This window comes from Chiloscyllium plagiosum, unplaced genomic scaffold (genome assembly GCF_037043375.1).
Source record: "Chiloscyllium plagiosum isolate Xiang-an unplaced genomic scaffold, Cpla_swu_hap1 HiC_scaffold_1, whole genome shotgun sequence".
Taxonomy (NCBI): domain Eukaryota; kingdom Metazoa; phylum Chordata; class Chondrichthyes; order Orectolobiformes; family Hemiscylliidae; genus Chiloscyllium; species Chiloscyllium plagiosum.
The window spans coordinates 93,914,922-93,933,744 of NW_028270139.1; the positions used below are offsets into that span (position 1 = coordinate 93,914,922).

Here is an 18,823-nt window from a genome sequence, read left to right on the forward strand (position 1 = left end):
CTGTGACAAGCAGTGTTCCATAGGTATTGGTTCTCGGTCTTCTTTTGTTTGTCATTTGTATGAATGATTTAGATGACAATATGGAAGGCATGGTTAGTAAGTTTGCAGATGACACCAAAATTGGTGGCTTGATAGACAGTGAAGAAGGCTTTATAAGATTACGAAAGGATCTTGATCAATCAGTCAATGAGCTGAAAAATGGCAGATGGAGTTCAATCTGGATAAATGCAAGGAATGTATTTTGGTACAACAAATAAAGGTAGGGTTTACAGAATTAATCGTAAGGCCTTGAATGGTATTGTACAACATAGGGACCTAGAGGTTCAGGTACATAATTCTTTGAAGTTTGCATCACATATAGACAGGACAGTTAAAAAGGCATTTGGTACGCTTGCCTTCATTACCCAGTCCTTTGGGTTTAGGAGTTGGGACGTTATGTTGAGGTTGTACAGGGCATTGGTGAGGCCTTTTCTGGAATACTGTGCTTAGTTATAGGAAGGGTATTATCAAGCTGGAGGGGGTTTAGAAGAGATTTACAAGGATGTTGCCAGGTAGGGAATGTTTGAATTATAAAGAAAGGTTGGGTAGGTTAGGACTTTTGAGCCAGAGAGATCACCTGATAGAAGTTTATAAAATAATGAGAGGTATAGATAGATTGATGGTAGTTGTCTTTTCCCTAAGATGAGGAGTTTCAAGACAAGGGGCCACATTTTTAAGGTAAAGAGGAGAGAGATTTTAAAAAAAGACATGAGGCAATCTTTTTACACAGAGGGTGATTTGCTTGTGGAATGAACTTCCTGAGGAAGTGATGGGTGCAGGTATAATTACAACGTTTAAAAGACATTTGGATAGAGACATGAATAGAACAGATTTGGAGGGATATGAGCCAGGAACAGGCAGTTTCATTTAGTTTGGGATTATGTTTAGCATGGACTTGCTGGACCAAAGGGTCAATTTCCATGTCTATGACTTCATGGCTATGACTATGACTCTATGAGCTGGCCTGGCTCATTCCCCAATACCAGGTCATGGCCCATTCCCTAGTCGGACTGTTCACATATTCTTTCAAAAAACCATCCTGGACACACACAACAAATTCCTCCCATCCAAGTCCCAGTTAATATAGCAGAAGTTAAAATTACCCATCACAACAACCCTTACGTTTTTTATAGTTTTCTATAAAAGAGGCCATATGTTTAAGGTGAGAGGGGAAAGATTTCAAATGGGACCTCAGGGGTAACTGTTTCACATGGAAGGTGGTGGGTGTCTGGAATGAGTTGACAGAGGAAATGGTGAAGGCTGTTACAATTATAATGTAAAAGAATGGGTAACTGAAAATGAAGAATCTAGAGACATGGTCCAAATGCTGGTAAATGGGACTATGTCAGTTTAGGATATCTGGTCGGCATGGACAAGTTGGACTGAAGAGTCTATTTCCATGCTGTATAACTCTATGACTTTACATCTGTTCCATTGGCTATTGGAAGACCTGTAGTACCAATCCATCAAAGTGATTGCACCCTTCCTATCCCTGAACTCTACTCATGTGGCCTCACTTGGATGAGATCTTCAAGCTGTCCTCCCTCAGCACAGCTGGGATATTTTCACTTATCAGTAACACAATCTTAACCAATCCTCAACAGTTTACCTGCTGCAAATGTATTTGTCCATGGAAGAGTTGGGAAGAATGACAATCGCACAATTCTTGTGGAGACTAAGTCTTGTCTTCACATTGAGAATACCTTCCATAGTGTTGTGTGTGATGGCAGCAGCAGGATAGGTAGAAAGTGTTTGGGCTCCTAAGCCCATTTTCTTCTGCTCACCAGGCCTGGCGTAACCTTTTTTTATTTTTTCATTTATTTATGTTATACAACAGAATTCATTTTGCCTCCATTTAATGGCTTTGGTGGAGGAAGAATGTTTCGGGAGACTGCTGCAGCAGTGAAGGTGGTGCAGTCCAATCCTTGTAGCAAATGTAGCCTCATCCTTGTGGCTTCTGTAGCATTTTCCAGCCCAGGACTCCAACAGTAGTCTGCTTGAGCAGCAACTTCGGCAACAACGTGGGTCCTTGAGGCGGCTTCTGCAGCATCTTTGGCTGTACAGTGGTCCAGCCTGGAATTCCAATAGTCCAAGATTCAGTGGCTTTGACATCAGCGTTCTACAATGGTGGAGAATGCGGTTCCTGTCTTTTCATAGAACATAGAACATTACAGCACAATACAGGCCCTTCAGCATTCAATGTTGCGCTAACCTGCGAAACCAATCTGAAGCCCATCTAACCTACACTATTCCATTTTCATCCATATGTCTAGCCAATGACCATTTAAATGCCATTAAAGTTGGTGAGTCTACTACTGTTTCAGGAAGACCATTCCACCCCCCTACTACTCTCTGAGTAAAGAAACTACCTCTGCCATCTATCCTATATCTATCACTCCTCAATTTAAAGCTATACCCCCTCGTGCTAGCCATCACCATCCAAGGAAAAAGCTTTCACTGTCCACCCTATCTAATCCTCTGACTTCGATCAGATCTAGCAACTCCAGATTGGCATTCATGAGGCACTCTGAGTCCATGAGCTGCAGCCAAATTGAACTCCAACACAGCCTGCAATCTTATTGTCCAGCATATCTCCACTGTGTCGTTACCATCAAGACAGGGAGTCAACCCTTGTTCAGTGACGAGTGCAAGAGTGCATGTCAGGAGCAACACCAGGTTTAATAGAAAATAAGCTGCCAGTCCGAAGAAGGTACAAAACAGGTGTACTTTCATTCCAGATAGCACAGTCAATGATTGACAGAACTAAGCATTTCAGATATAAGCAACAGATTTCATATAAGCTCTGCAGTACTACCACATTGGTGGTGGAAAACTGGAGGAGCAAGGGGCTTCACAAACATCCCTATCCTGAGTAATCGAGGAATCCTGCACATCACTGCAAAACATAAGGCTCAAGCATTTGCAAAAATCTTCAGCCAGAAGAGTCAAATGGATGGTCCATCTCAAATTCCTCCAAAGGTCCCCAGCATCACAGTATTTAGCCAATTTGATTGTGCTGTCAAGAAGTGGATAGAGGCACTAGATATTGAAGATGCGTGGTCCAGAACTTTCAGTTTCCCTAGCCAATCCTGTATTCTAATACAACAACACTGGCATCTACCTGACAATGTGGGAAATTGCCCAGGTATATCCTGTACACAAAGAGCAGGACAAATCCAACCCAGCCAGTTACCACTGTATCAGTCTAGCCTCGATCATCAATAAATAGAAGTTGTCGCCAAAAGTTCTATCAAGCAGCATTTGTAACCTGCTCAATGACACTAGTTTGTGCTTCTTCAGGGCCACAGTTCCTGACCTGAGATGATGTGGAAATGACGGCCTTTGACAACAAGGGCTGTCTAGCAAAACTTGAGTCAATGAAATCAAGGGAAAAATATCCTGCTGGTTGAAATCATATCTGGCAAGATGGTTGTGGTTGTTGGAAATTAGTCATTTCAGCTTCAGGACATCTCTGGAGGAGTTTCTCATGTAGTGTCCTTGGACCAACCATCTTCAGCTGCTCCAACAATCAATTTCCCTCCTTCATAAGGTCAGAAGTGGGAATGTTCACTGATGATTGCAGAATGTTCAGCACCATTTGCAACTCCTCAGATATTGAAGCAGTTCATGACAAAATGCAGCAAGGCCTGAACAATATCCAGATTCCTGGTGAAGGGCTTATGCCCGAAACATCGATTCTCCTGCTCCTTGGATGCTGCCTGAGTGGCAGTGCTTTTTCAGTACCACACTCTTGACCCCAATATCCAGGTTTGAACTGACAAGTAGCATGTAACATTTATACCACACAAGTTCCAGGCAATGACACCCTCTAATAAGAGACAATCTAACCATTACCTCAAGATATTCAATGGCATTACTATCACTGAATCCCCCATGATCAACATACTCAAGATTACCATTGGGCAGAAACTGAACTGGACTAGCCATCTAACTGCTATGGCTACAAGAGAAGGTCAGAATATAGGAATCCTGCAGCAGGTAACTCACCTCCTGACTTCTAATACCTGTTCACCATACAAGAGTGTGATGGAATTAACTATGCTTGCCAGTGCAGTTCCAACAACACTCAAGAAACTTGACACCATCAAGGAGAAAGGAGCATATTTGAATGACACTACATCTACAAATATTCACTCCCTCTCTCACTCTCAGTCAGCAGCTGTAGTGTGTATCAGCTACAAGATGTTCGATAGAAAGTCACTCAGGCTCCTGAGGCAACAGCTCTAATGTGTTCGAGCTACAATATGCTCAGTAGAAATGTACTAGGGTTCCTTACACAGCACTTTTCAAACCCAAAAATATTTCCCACTAGAAAGAGAAAGCTACCAGATTCATAGGAAAAGCACAACCTACAAGTTCCCTTCTAAGTTACTCACCATACCGACTTGGAAATATAGCTGTGTCCCTTCATTGTCACTGAGTCAAAATCCTAAAATTAATTCTCTGACACGATTGTGTGTCTGCCTATTCCAAATGGATAGCTGCATTTCAAAAATGCATCTCACCATTACCTTAAAAAAATCTAGAAATGGGCAATAAGTGCTAATCCAGCCAGTAATGGACACATTCTGTGAAATAATTTAAAAATGAAATTTGCAACAAAGTAGATGATCTAAGGACATAATAGAGGTAAATGGATATGATCTAACTGCCATTGTTTGACCAGGAATGGGCCCTTAATATTTGAAGATATTTGATGGTTAGGAAGGACAGACAAGAAGGAAACGGAAATGGAGCTGCAGTGATAATAAGGAATGGGATCAGTATATTAAGAATGTCGGAACTCAGATCAAAAGAACAATGTGTGGGATCTATTGGGTGCAAGTAAGAAAAGCAAGGAGCAGCATATGCTTTATTTTTCCTTTGTACTAGACAGCCATCCCTTTTTTATATAGATATTTTTATTAGAAATTTAACATTTTTACAAGTTTACAAAAATAAACAAAACTCTCAGATATAAACATTGATATACAATTAGCTCAAATATACAATAGCCAAAATTTGACAAAAAAAAACAAAACAACAAAAAAAAAACCGAAAAAAAAAAAGAACAACAAAAAAGAACAAACAGACAAAACTCAACTATCTACTAATCTAACCTACAACTAACCAGGGTGTATATTTAAGTCTCTTACATGCTCGGGATGTGTTAACATCAGATATGATAAAACCCGTATTCGTGCGGGATTCCTCCCCCGAGGGGCCGCGGACCAGCCAGGTCTGTAGTCTCAATTAAATAAAAGCCCTTGTTAGGATAGCCGAAATATCTGTATTTATGTAATTCAAAAAGGGCTGCCATATTTTATAAAATAATTCGGTCTTTCGGTGCACCATGTTTGTAAGGAAGTCAAGGGGAATACATTCCATAATTAGTCTGTGCCAATTTGAAAGTCCAGGGGGGCCCTCCGCCACCCAGTTCATCAAAATATTTTTCCTTGCACAGAAAGAAAGAATAGAAAATAATCTCTTCCCGTACGTGTCCAGGGAGGGAAAGTTCGAAAAGCCCAATAGGAGAGATACGGGGTCCACTTTTATTTCCGTTCCTAAAATTTCTGTCAGGGTACTTGCTACTTTAGTCCAATATCCACGGATCTTATGACAGGTCCATAAGCAATGTACAAGAGTGCCCACCTCTATTTTGCATTTAGGACACATTGGAGATGCTCCTGCCTTAAATTTTGCCAATCGAACCGGTGCTATATGGGCCCTATGAAGTATCTTCAGCTGGATAGCCTGGGTTCTGTTACAAATAGTAATTCTTCTAGCATTTTCCCAGATATCATTCCACGTTTCTGTGGAGATTTCTAGTCCCAGATCCTGATCCCATGTTTTAAGCAGATTATCCATATCTCCCGATACTTCATCATGTAGCAAATGATAAATATTACTGACGGAAGATACCCCCACTGGTCGTAGGACACTACATTCTCTATCGGATTTATAAAGACTATCTAATAACGTAGTCTTCTTCTGTATAAAATCTCGAATTTGGAAGTATCGAAAGAGGTCTCCATTGGGTAATCCGAATTTCTGACGCAGCTGTCCGAAAGACATCAGGACCCCATCTTTAAATAAATCCCCGAGACATGAGATACCCCTGGCTCTCCAGAGTTTAAAAGTGGCATCTGTTAACCCCGGTTGGAATCCCCATGCTCCCACTATCGGTGCATAGGGGGATGTTTTATGTGAATTACCCTCATTTTGCCGCATTATATTCCAAGCCTTGATTGTATTCAGTATTATAGGGTTTTTACAGTGATCTGTAATGATTTTCCTCTTGTCTGAGAATAAAAGGTTAATAAGTGGGTATTTTACTTGAGAAGCCTCGATGTCCAACCAGATTGATTGTGGATCAGACAAGACCCAATCAGCTATATAACTTAATAGGGAACTTAATTGATATTTCCTAAAATCTGGGAAGTCCAATCCACCCCTTGCCTGTGGAAGCTGTAGCTTCTTCAGCTTAATGAGGGGCCGCCTATGGTTCCAGATAAAGGAACTCAGCCAGCCGTATAATTTACATAAAGCTGTCCTCGGCAGCATCACCGGAAGCATTCTCATAGGATATAGGAGACGGGGCAGGATATTCATTTTGATTAATGCTATTCTACCCAGCCAGGAAATTGGCAGGCCTCCCCATCGCTGGAGGTCCTGCCTTATCCTTTCCAATAAATTCACAAAATTAGCCTTATACAACTGACCAAATACTGGAGTAATAAAAATGCCTAAATATAAGAAACCCTCCAGGGACCAGCGAAAGGGAAAAAGGGAACCGTCCGCTAAGCGGGGTATCACAGCAAGGCCACCCATTGGCATAGCCTCCGATTTTGAAAAATTAATTTTATAGCCTGAGAATGCACTAAATGTATTAATAACTTGAATTAAGCGGGGTATGGACATCAAAGGGCTACTGAGGAATAGAAGAACATCATCTGCATAAAGGGTAATTTTATGTTTACCTGTACCAATCCTTGGGGCCACTATATTAGGATCAGCTCGTATAGCTTCTGCTAGTGGTTCAATTATTAGCGTGAATAACAATGGTGAGAGGGGACATCCCTGACGGCAGCCCCTACCCACACTGAAGCTATCCGAGCCTAATCCATTGGTAACCACAACTGCTTTGGGATCACTATACAATGTTGAGATCCATTTGGTAAACACCTGTCCAACACCAAACCTCTCCAATGTGTAAAACAAATATGACCATTCGACCCTATCAAATGCCTTTTCCGCGTCTAATGAAACCACTACTCCTGGTATCTTTCCCTGATGACAAGCTTGAATCATATTCAGAGCCCTTCTAACATTATTGGATGATCTACGGCCCTTAATAAACCCCGTCTGATCCTCCTTTATAATATGTGGCAATATCCTTTCTAATCTCAGTGCTAATGTTTTAGAGAGGATTTTAAAATCTACATTTAGCAAGGATATTGGTCTGTATGATGTACAATCTTCTGGGTCCTTTCCTTTTTTAAGAATAAGAGAGATATTTGCCTCTTTCAGCGAAGGCGGGAGACAGCCCTGACTATATGCATAGTTATACATGTCCATAAGTGGACCAACCAGTATTTCTGTAAATTCTTTATAGAATTCAGCTTGAAAGCCATCTGGGCCCGGCGTCTTACCATTTTGAAGGTGCCTAATTGCATCAACTATTTCTTGGGGTGTAAGAGGAGCATTTAGGACCGATACTTGTTCCGGAGTTAGGTCTGGAAAAGTCAAATTTTTAAAAAATGACTGCATCCTCTTCGCCCTATCTTCACAATCCTGTGATTTATATAACTCAGAATAGAATTTTCTAAAGGTCGCATTAATCTTTTTATGATCATGAGTCAAAATACCCGTACTTTCCTTGATAGACATAATAGTCTGAGGGGCCTTTTTTTTCTTTGCAAGAAATGCTAAGTATCTACCCGGTTTGTCGCCATATTCATATAATCTTTGCTTTGCAAATAATATTTCCCTCTTAGCCGTTTGAGTAAGTGTAGTATTTAGAGCTGTCCTAAGAGCTGTAATCCTTTGCAATTTAATAATAGAGGGTCTATCAATGTATGCTGTTTCAGCCGCTTTTAAGCGGGTTTCAAGCAAACGCTGTTGTTCTCCTTTTAATTTCTTCTGGGTCGCTGAGTAGGAGATGATCAAGCCTCGCGTGTAAGCTTTGATGGTCTCCCACATCATTGACGGGTTGCTAGCTGTACCTGAATTAATTTCTAAAAAAGTTTTAAATTCTTGAGAGAAGTACTTTACAAATTTACTATCTTTCATTAAGAAGGGGTCCATACGCCAATGCCGAGGGGATGTTCCACTGTTCTTCGCCTTAGTTTCCATATATACAGCAGCGTGGTCAGAAATTGCTATATTACCTATTTTACAGGATGATATGGAATTTAAAAAAATTGAGGGGGCAAAAAACATATCAATTCTGGTATGACATTTATGTGGATTAGAGTAGAAAGAAAAATCTCTACCCTGTGGATGAAGATATCTCCATACATCTACTAATCCTAATTCTTTGTTCAGATCCATCAATTGTCTAGATCTGGGAGATACTCCTGCAGTACTCTTGGGAATCCTGTCTATTTCCGGATCCATAATACAATTAAAGTCTCCCCCTATAATTATATGACGGGCATCAAAAGCCATCAATTTTGAGAAGGCTTCCGTTATAAATTTAAAGGGGTGTGCCGGGGGGCAGTACAAATTTAAAATCCCATATTCCTCTCCATTTATGAGAGCTTTAATCAAGATATATCGTCCAGATTCGTCTTTTATCTGCTTTAGGATTTTGAAAGGGAAATTCTTCCGAACAAGAATAACAACTCCCCTGCTTTTTGAGCTAAAAGAAGAAAAAAAGGCCTGATCAAATCCGCCCTGTCGTAATTTCAAGTGTTCTTTATCTGACAGATGCGTCTCCTGTAGGAGAGCTATATCAACTCTTTCCTTCTTAAGATTTGATAATATTTTCTTCCTTTTAAGTGGCGAATTACTCCCTTTGACATTCCAGGTGCACCACTTAACCGATTGATCAACCATAATCCTCTGGGCCAATCCGAGACCCCTCGGGAGGGGGAACCCCATCCAGAACATCCCGGGCATGGAACATGTAAAATTTACAAAAATAAACCCTCTTTAATACACCCACAACAATACAGTAAAAAACTATTTCTAAATAAAAAAAATATAAAACGTATCTAAGTGGAGACTTTCCCCCTTGTTCCCAGGGGGCATCACTTCCTCTCCAAAAATCCCTCATATCCTCTCCCAACCAATGCCCCACCCTTGACCCAGGCACTCCTCAATAAAGTGAGGAAAATTCAAATATAATACAAAGCTAGAGTTAACAGTGAGCACCCCACCCCCACCCCTACCAACACCTGGGTATATTTGGTAATGTTAATACCACATATAAACATATAACTATAAAATTACCAGTTCAACAAATAATAATTAAATATGATAATACAAAATAACGAAGGGAAAAACAACCCCGCTCCTAAAGACAGAGGTAAAATCGAATAAGGTAACCACCTCCCCCCACCCACATTAACCAAATCCCCCAGCTTATATATACATATATATACATACACATACATATATATATATATATATATATATACATACACACACACACATATACATACACCCCTCATATATACATAAAATAATAACAGAAAACAACTCCAAGGGGGGGGGGGGGGAGAAAATCAAATCCCTCTCCCCACCCCCCATAATAATATTAAGCAATAAGGTAAGAAAAGAAAAAAAAGGGAGGGGATATAAACCAAAACGGGGGGGGAAGGCAGACCAACATCCATTATGTCCTACAGTTTATCTAAGAGAGTCCAAGAATTCCTTAGCCTTTTCTGGTGATCCAAAGTTATATACAGATCCTTCATGGTTAAAGCGTAACATCGCTGGGTAGCGTAAGGAGTACTGTACATTTAAGTCCCTTAAACGCTTCTTCGCCTCGTCGAATGCCTTCCTCTTTCGAACCAGAGCCGGGGAAAAGTCCTGAAATAGCATGATCTTGGATCCTTTGTAGATCATAGCTTGGGGGTCTTTTCCGAGATTTCTAGAGGCTTCTAGGAGTATCTGCCTCTCCCTGTAGCTCTGCAGCCGGAACAGGACCGGGCGCGGGCGCTGGTTCGAGCCGGGCCCGCGTATTGCTACCCGGTAGGCCCATTCCACCCTTACCTGGCCTGATCCAGCTTGCAGATTTAAAAGTTGTGGCAGCCACTGCTCCAGGAATGCTGTAAGCTGGCCTTCCTCTTCCTGCTCGGGAAGGCCCAGCAAACGAATATTTTTTTGACGACCTCGATTATCGAGGTCGTCAATATGATTTTCCAAGGTCCGGACTCGCTGCTCGAGAGTCCGGACCTTGTAAAATCATATTGACGACCTCGATAATCGAGGTCGTCGAAAAAATATTCGTTTGCTGGGCCTTCCCGAGCAGGAAGAGGAAGGCCAGCTTACAGCATTCCTGGAGCAGTGGCTGCCACAACTTTTAAATCTGCAAGCTGGATCAGGCCAGGTAAGGGTGGAATGGGCCTACCGGGTAGCAATACGCGGGCCCGGCTCGAACCAGCTCCTTTAGCTCCGCCCCTCCGACTCGGCGTTGAATTTCATCAATTTCACGGTCGTGCTTCTTCAGCGCGGCCGAGAGCGACTCCCAACGATTCCTGGATTCGACGATAAAGGCATCAATCTTCGAGTCAAGCTTGGAAAGCATTTCTGCAAGGCTTGTTACTGTAGGTAAGTCCCCCGGGGCGGCTGTGGACGCCTCTGCTGCAGCTGGAGAGTGTGGGGGAGGGGTTCCTGCTTGCTGAGAGCTGCGGGCTCCCTTCCCTTTAGTCATTTTAACTTAGGATAAAGTTGCTTAAATATAATATTACACCACTAATTCAGTTACTAAACTATTATAAATGATTTATAAATGATTTGGTGAGCTTGGTAGGGGGTAGGTGACCCACTGTGCCCAAGTCTTGGGAGGAGCACTATAGACTCAGTCTTACTGGGTCGCCGCCATCTTGGATCCCCCAGCCATCCCTTTTTAAAGTTTTCTCTGCTGTTTGTGTGCATCTTTTATATTGTATTTTATTACTTTTCTTGTTAGTAAGTAATAAATGTCCTCTTCATTCAAAAAACCCATGTATTGGCTTGTTAATTTAATCTAGTGATTTACATTATAATTGAAAAATGATATATTTGTGATGTGAAGAAATCAACTTATTTGTTGTGACTAACCAAAGGGTTTTAAGAGAATCAATTCACCCTTCCTCACCTGGTCATAACCAGGGCTGTGGACATGGGAACACATCAGGATCCAATAACCCAGACCCAGGGGTCTTGGAGTCTGCCTTGCTTGGGTTGAGAGCCGAGAATGGGCCCATGATTTATTTTTCAAGGAAAATTTATTCGGAATACGTGACATTTTTTATCCAGATTTTTGGTGAGTTAGGCCAAATTGGAAGCACTTTAAAAATGGTGGGCAGAATTTGCGTTCCCAGTTTGGGTGTTCTTGCCATTGCTGTCCTCCCCCATACAGCACTCCCAATCTTGCCAGCAATCCACCCAACCTCACCCCCAGATTTTGTGTCAGTGAATCTGTTAAGTGTATGTTGTTCATAATTTCTTCATAAGACTTGTGAACAATAGTTTGAACATCAGAACTTATCACAGTTAAGTTTAAATAGAGTTTATCTATGAACCTTCAAAAGCCCTACCCGCAAAGCTCTCCTGCATACTTGCTCACACAGTATGCTGTGTTCCTCATAATCTCCTGCAACCATCAAGCTCCAAGTTGAACAGTCACTTAAGGACTCTGGCATCTCCCTATGAATAACATAATTTGCCCATCACAGCTGGTTTTAAATGATCAATGTCTTGATAATGGATAGGTTGATTGAGAAGAGGATGTTGCTGTTTGGCCAGTTTCCTTTAGGATCTTGTAAAAAGGGACTGTTGGTGGTATTTCCCTTGAGCAATATCCAGTGAGACATCTGTTTTGGATCATCCAAGTCTTCAAAATATGCCGGAGCATTAGGACCAACGCTGTCTGGTAAACTATGATCTTACTCATGGGTTTGAGACCCTGGTGTTCACAGGTTGAGCTGGTTCTTTGGAGGGCATTATGTATTTTGTTATTTCTTTGCATGGGTCCTTCTCAGTTGCCCACTTCTGAAACGGCTGAGAAATCCCTTCCCAGATTGCACTTTCAAATTTACCCATTGAGAAGCACTAAAGATATGAGCTTCATTCATGGAATATTCAACAAAAAGTCAAGAGGTAGCAGAAAACATTACTTGTCAAATTCACAAAAGCCTTTTACTCTGTCACTATGAAAGCATACCAGTGATTCTCCTCAAATTTGGCCGAGCTCCAACAATTGCCACTACTCACAAAGTGACATGCAACAGACAGGAAACTGTTTAACATACACACCCAAAAACAAAACCACTCCAACATCAGCTTCAGTATGCAGACAGTATTTGTGTGCACATTCATGCAGTTGATGATGGTCCAGGAATCTATTGACCAGTCGCACATAGTTAGGTAGCTATTGGAGAAAATTCTTAGGGATAGGATTTACACATATTTTGAAAAGAATGGCCTAATTAGGGACAGTCAGCATGGTTTTGTGCAGGGCAAGTCATGTCTTACTAACTTGATTGAATTTTTCAAGGAATTGACAAAGGTGATCGATGACGGTAGATCAGTGGATATTGTTCACATGGATTTTAATAAGGCTTTCGACAAGTTCCCTCATGGTAGGCTCACCCAGAAGATTAAGATACATGGAATCCATGGGTGACTTAGCCACATAGATTCAGAACTGGCTTTCCCATAGAAGGCAGAGGGTAGTGGTGGAAGAGTGTTTTTCAGGCTGGAATTCCGTGAATGGCGGTGCTCCATAGGGATCCATACTGGGACCTCTGCTGTTTGTGATATATATAAATGACTTGGATGAAAATGTAGATGGGGGTTAGTAATTTTGCAAATGTTACAAAGATTGGTCGAATTGTGAAGAAGATTTCAAAGAATAGAGCCAGATATAGATCAGTCGCAGATATGGGTGGAGAAATGGCAGATGGAGTTTAATCCAGGTAAGTGTGAGGTGCTGAGATCAAATGTTAAGGAAAAGTATACAGTTCATGGCAGGACCAGAACAGGGTTGATGTACAGAGAGATCTTGGGGTTCAAGTCCAAAGCTCCCTGAAATTGAGTACAGGAGTCAGGATGTCATGTTGCAGCTTTATAAGACTTTAGTTAGATCACACTTGTATTCAATTCTGGTTACCACTTACAGGCTTTGGAGAGGGTGCAAAAGAGGTTTATCAGGATGTTGCCTGGATTAGAGAGTTTGAGCTATAAGGTGGCTAGAAAAACTCAGGTTGTTTTCTCTGTAGTGGTGGAGGTTGAGGGAAGACTTGATAGAGGTCTATAAAATGATGAGATGTATAGTTAGGGTTGATAGTCAGAATCTTTTTCCCAGAGTTGAAATGTCTAAAACTAGGCGGCATCATTTAAGGTGAAAGGAGGAAAGGTCAAAGAAGATGTGAAGGACATGACTTTAACACAGACAGTGGTAGTAGTCTGTAATGTGTTGCCAGGGATGTTGAAGGCAGATACGATAGGGGCATTTATGAGACTTTTAGATAAGCACATGAATATGCAAGGAATGGAGGAATATGGACCAAGAGCATGCAGAAGGGATTATTTAAATTTGGCATCATGTTAAGCACAACATTATGGGCCAAAGTGTCTGTTTCTGTGCTGTATTGTTCTATGTTCTATCGGACATCATTCCAAGGGACAGCTGTAGAGATGTCCTGGGGCATGGCATATGAGAAACTTCATTTTCTAAATCCATCACTTTCAAAGATATATCCAGTTCTCTTGAAACCTCTTATACAATCCACCTCCACCACTCTCCCAGGCAGCGCATTCCAAATCCTAACAGCTGTCCAAGAGGTTTCTCCTCATCTCACTCCTAGCATTCTTGCTGACAATCTTGAAATGACCCTGAGTTACAGACATACCAACTAATAGAAACAGAATATCCTTCTTTACCCTGTCAAAATTGATCATAATTTTGAACAGTTCAATAAGGTCACCTTTTAATCTTCTCTGCTCCAAGGTAAATATGCCCAACTTTTCTAACCCTTCCTTGGGTCTAAAATTCCTCATACCTGGTACCATTCTAGGAAACTTCCTTTGCACTCTCTCTAGGGCTTAAATATCCTTCCTTAAATAAGGTGCCCAGAACAGAACACAAGACACCAAATATGATTTGACCAATGATTTGAGGAAGTGCAGCAACATTTCCTTGCTTTTATACTGTATGGCTATATTTATAAATCCAGGGATTTTATAAGTCTTGTTAACAACTGCTTCAACTTATCTGGCCACCTTCAGAGAATCATGCACTTGAACTTTCAGGTCCCACTGCTTCTGTACCACCTCAAAATTGTCACTTTAAAGTTGCTTGGCGTTATCCTCACAATTCAGTGTTCTCCTTAGCTTAGCATCATCTGTAAATTTAGAGATTTTGCCCTCAACACCCATCTCCAAATTGTTTATATAAATCTGAAAAAGAAAGGATCCCAACACCAATCCCTGCAGAACACCACTTTCAAGTTGTCTGCAGTGTGAGAAATGCTCATCTATTCCTATCCTCTGTTTCCTGTTTTTTCAGCCAACTTCTAACCCATGCCGCCAAGGATTCATCAATCCCAAACATTTCCAATTTTCTTACCAACCTGCCATGAGGCACCTTATCAAAAGCTTTCTGAAAATTTAGATATACAACATCCACAGCACTACCCTAATCTACTGTCTGTGTTACCCTTGTCAAAGAATTCAATTAAATTTGTCAGACATGACCTGCCCTTGACAAAACCACGTTGACTGTCTGGTAGTTAGTTATTTTTCTCTAGGTGTATACTTATTTTATCCCATGCATGGCCTCCATCAGATTTCCCACTATTGATGTCAAGATGGGAGATCTATAGTTTCATATAGTTTCTGTGGGCGGCACGGTGGCACAGTGGTTAGCACTGCTGCCTCACAGCGCCTGAAACCCGGGTTCAATTCCCGCCTCAGGCGACTGACTGTGTGGAGTTTACACGTTCTCCCCGTGTCTACGTGGGTTTCCTCCGGGTGCTCCGGTTTCCTCCCACAGTCCAAAAGATGTGCAGGTCAGGTGAAGTGGCCATGCTAAATTGCCCGTAGTATTAGGTAAGTGGTAAATGTAGAGGTATGGGTGGGTTGTGCTTCGGCGGGTCGGTGTGGACTTGTTGGGCCGAAGGGCCTGTTTCCACGCTGTAATGTAATCTAATCTAATATGTTATCCTTTGTCCCTTTTTTGAACAACAGCACCACTTTTGCAATCCTCCAGTCTGCTGGAACTAATCCAATGTTCAGAGACACCTGGAAGATTTATTTCAACGGTTCTGCAATTTGCTCCCTCAGCAATTTAGGACCCATCACATTCAAGCCTGGTGACTTTTCTACCTGGAGTGCTGCCAGCCTTTTTAGCATCTCTTTTTTGCTATCATAGGAAAACACAGATCCTCTTCCAACCACTCCCACAGTAAACTATCTCCCTCATCTATTAACATTGATGGTGAGATCCTGGAAAACGAGGACTAATTTCTTTATCTAGGGAGCCTCGTCTCAAAGGAGAGGTAAACTATGAAATGAATTTATATAGATCATTTAACATGACAAACAACTGTGTCAGCTGTGGATGAGTTGGTGGCATGTTTTTTTAATGCCTTAAGATTCCAGGTTTATACTCCAGAGCTTGGATACAAAAAGCAAGCATTTGAGAGTGTTGCACTATTGAAACTGGCATCTCTCAGATGAGATATTAAACTGAGGCCCCATCTATTTATAAAAGATCCAGTAACAATACTTCTAATAAAACACAGATGACTTATTCCCAGTGTCCTGACAAATCAATATTACAAAAACAGATTATCTGATCATAATCACTTGCTGTTTGTGGGCTGGCTGTGCACATATTGGCACCCTGTTTCCTATATTTCAAGAGTGACTGCACGTCAAAAGTACTTCACTGGTTACAAATTAACACCCAGTGATTGTGAAAAGTGCTATAGAAATGCAATACTTTTTTTAAACTATTCAAATTGCCTCACAGAACTAGTATCAAACAAACTTTGACACATTGTTACGAGAAAACATTATGCCAGGTGATCAAAAATTCAGTCAAAGACGTAGATTTTAAGAGGTGTTTCTAAAGCTGAAGGAGAGATAGGGAAACTCAGGGTCAAAATTCCAGGGTTTGGGGCCAAAACAACTATATGACTACCAATAGCAGAGATTTAATATTAAAGCTGTGCAAAATAACAGAATTGGAGGAGTGAAACAGTTTTGGATGGTTATAGGGCTGGAGAAGGTGAAAGAGATAGGGAGGGTCAAGGTCATGAAAAAAAAGAATATAAATGTTTGACAATAGAATAAAAAAGTAGAAAGCAGAGACATTCATGTGGGGGATAATACATGATCAGTTTGGTGGGGGGGGGGGGCATAAGATGGGGAGTAAGTTTTGGAAAGCAGGGGAGTAGGATGGGGTGTGTCTCTAATGACCTAAAAGCAACCCTGGAAAATAGCACCTCCTCCTTCCTTCCCACCCCTTTAAAGCTTTTCGTTAAATTAGTAGACAAAGAGGTGGCTGGAAGAAGGTATGCCAGGCAGCATCAGGAAGTGGAGATGATTGTGTTTTCTGTACTAACTATTCTTCAGGACTGATGAAATTGAGAAATTTTTAAATTGAGCTGTCTACTCCCACCACAGTGGTCCTTGCTAACCATATAATGGCAATGGCAGCAAATCACTGGCACCAGTTAAACTTTTAACAAGCTCAATTGACATTTAAATATGCGCTTACATATTGTGGGTGGGCTGTCAATTTCAGCACCCATCCACTTTCCATATTATGGGGGTGAGATGGGGGTTGCATGGGACAGTGTTGGGCTGGATGTCTGCTCTAGATTTTGTTTTAACCAATCTGTCCAGGCATGCATGACACACCTCTGGAGCAGGAGGGACTTGAATCCCAGCCTTCTGCCTCAGAGAACGGAACACTACCCACAGTGCCACGAATGTCCTGGATGCCCACTCTATTTTGGATGGTTTCTCTTCTCACCTCAATTCTCACCAAAAACGCACGGTGGGATTAGAACTTGTGAAATGCATCTCAGAATTTGTATTTGTTAAAACTTAAACTACATTACCAACAGAAATTCATTAGAAGAAATTAGTTACTCAGCATTCCTCCAATAATGCCCTTCAAACACGGTAAAGGAGAAATAATACAATCTTTGTTGCTTGGACAGGTTCCTTCGAAGAAGGCATTGAAACTAGTCATTACCATTTCACAAATATTTCTTGCAGCAGACAGGTCGGACATTCACAGAATTGTTGAGGTGTGGTCCACCATGTCTGTATGGGCTATTTTGAGTATCATCACATAGAGTCATAGAGATGTACAGCATGGAAACAGATCCTTCGGTCCAACCTGTCCATGCCGACCAGATATCCCAAACCAATCTAGTCCCATCTGCCAGCACCCAGCCCATATCCCTCTAAACCCTTCCTATTCATGTACCCATCAAAATGCCTCTTAAATGTTGCAATTGTACCAGCCTCCACCACATCCTCTGGCAGCTCATTCCATACAAGTACCACCCTCTGCGTGAAAAAGTTGCCCCTTAGATCTCTTTTATATCCTTCCCCCCTCACCCTAAACCTATGCCCTCTAGTTCTGGACTCCCCAAGCCCAGGGAAAAGACTTTGCCTATTTACCTGATCCATGCCCCTCATAATTTTGTAAACCTCTATAAGGTCACCCCTCAGCCTCCGACACTCCAGTGAAAACAGCCCCAGCCTGTTCAGCCTCTCCCTGTAGCTCAAATCCTCCAACCCTGGCAACATCCTTGTAAATCTTTTCTGAACCCTTTCAAGTTTCACAACATCTTTCCGATAGGAAGAAGACCAGAATTGCATGCAATATTCCAACAGTGGCCTAACCAATGTCCTGTACAGCCGCAACATGACCTCCCAACTCCTGTACTCGATACTCTGACCAAAAGCATACCAAAAGCCTTCCTCACTATCCTATCTACCTGCAACTCCACTTTCAAGGAGCTATGAACCTGCACTCCAAGGTCTCTTTGTTCAGCAACACTCACTAGGACCTTACCATTAAGTGTATAAGTCATTGAGTCATAGAGATGTACAGCATGGAAACAGACCCTTCGGTCCTGCTAAGATTTGCTTTCCCAAAATGCAGCACCTCGCATTTATGGGCAAATAAACTGTTTAATAATCTATTGGTAGGGCAAATTCTTTTCTGATCATCCGGTGGTGATGTATTCGCTTTTTTAAAATGTAAATATCCACATGGACTACAAGCGAAATTTTTCATTACGTTATCTTATTCCCTAAATTTACTACAGAATCTCTCATCAGTTGTATAATTAAACTATTCCTGTGAAAATCTTAAACCCCTTGATTTTTTTAAAACAAAGCTTGCATATTAGTATGTAAACGAGGGAAATTTATCACAGTCACCTTTTTTTAATGAATGGTTTAATTGGTTTTCCGGTAATCGCAGAATTTTCCGTATCAGGTTTGAATGCCAAAGCTAGGGTTTAGACAAAAAGTGTATCGAATAACCTGTAAAATAAAGCGAGATTTGATTCAACTTCAAACAACAACCTGTTTTTCGAGT

The 18,823-nt window shown here is 41.4% G+C and overlaps 1 long non-coding RNA gene across 2 annotated transcripts in view; it reads right to left on the bottom strand.

Annotated features, from left to right (window-relative positions):
• LOC122549318 (uncharacterized) overlaps nt 1-18,823 on the bottom strand; it is an 86,089-nt gene that overhangs the window by 56,490 nt on the left and 10,776 nt on the right. Inside the window, exon 3 of one of the 2 annotated variants that reach the window (XR_015757665.1) lies at nt 18,664-18,768. The exons of the other annotated variant lie outside the window; for it this stretch is intronic. This is a non-coding gene — a long non-coding RNA (uncharacterized LOC122549318). The remainder of the gene's footprint in view (nt 1-18,663; nt 18,769-18,823) is intronic. 2 annotated transcript variants of the gene reach the window in all.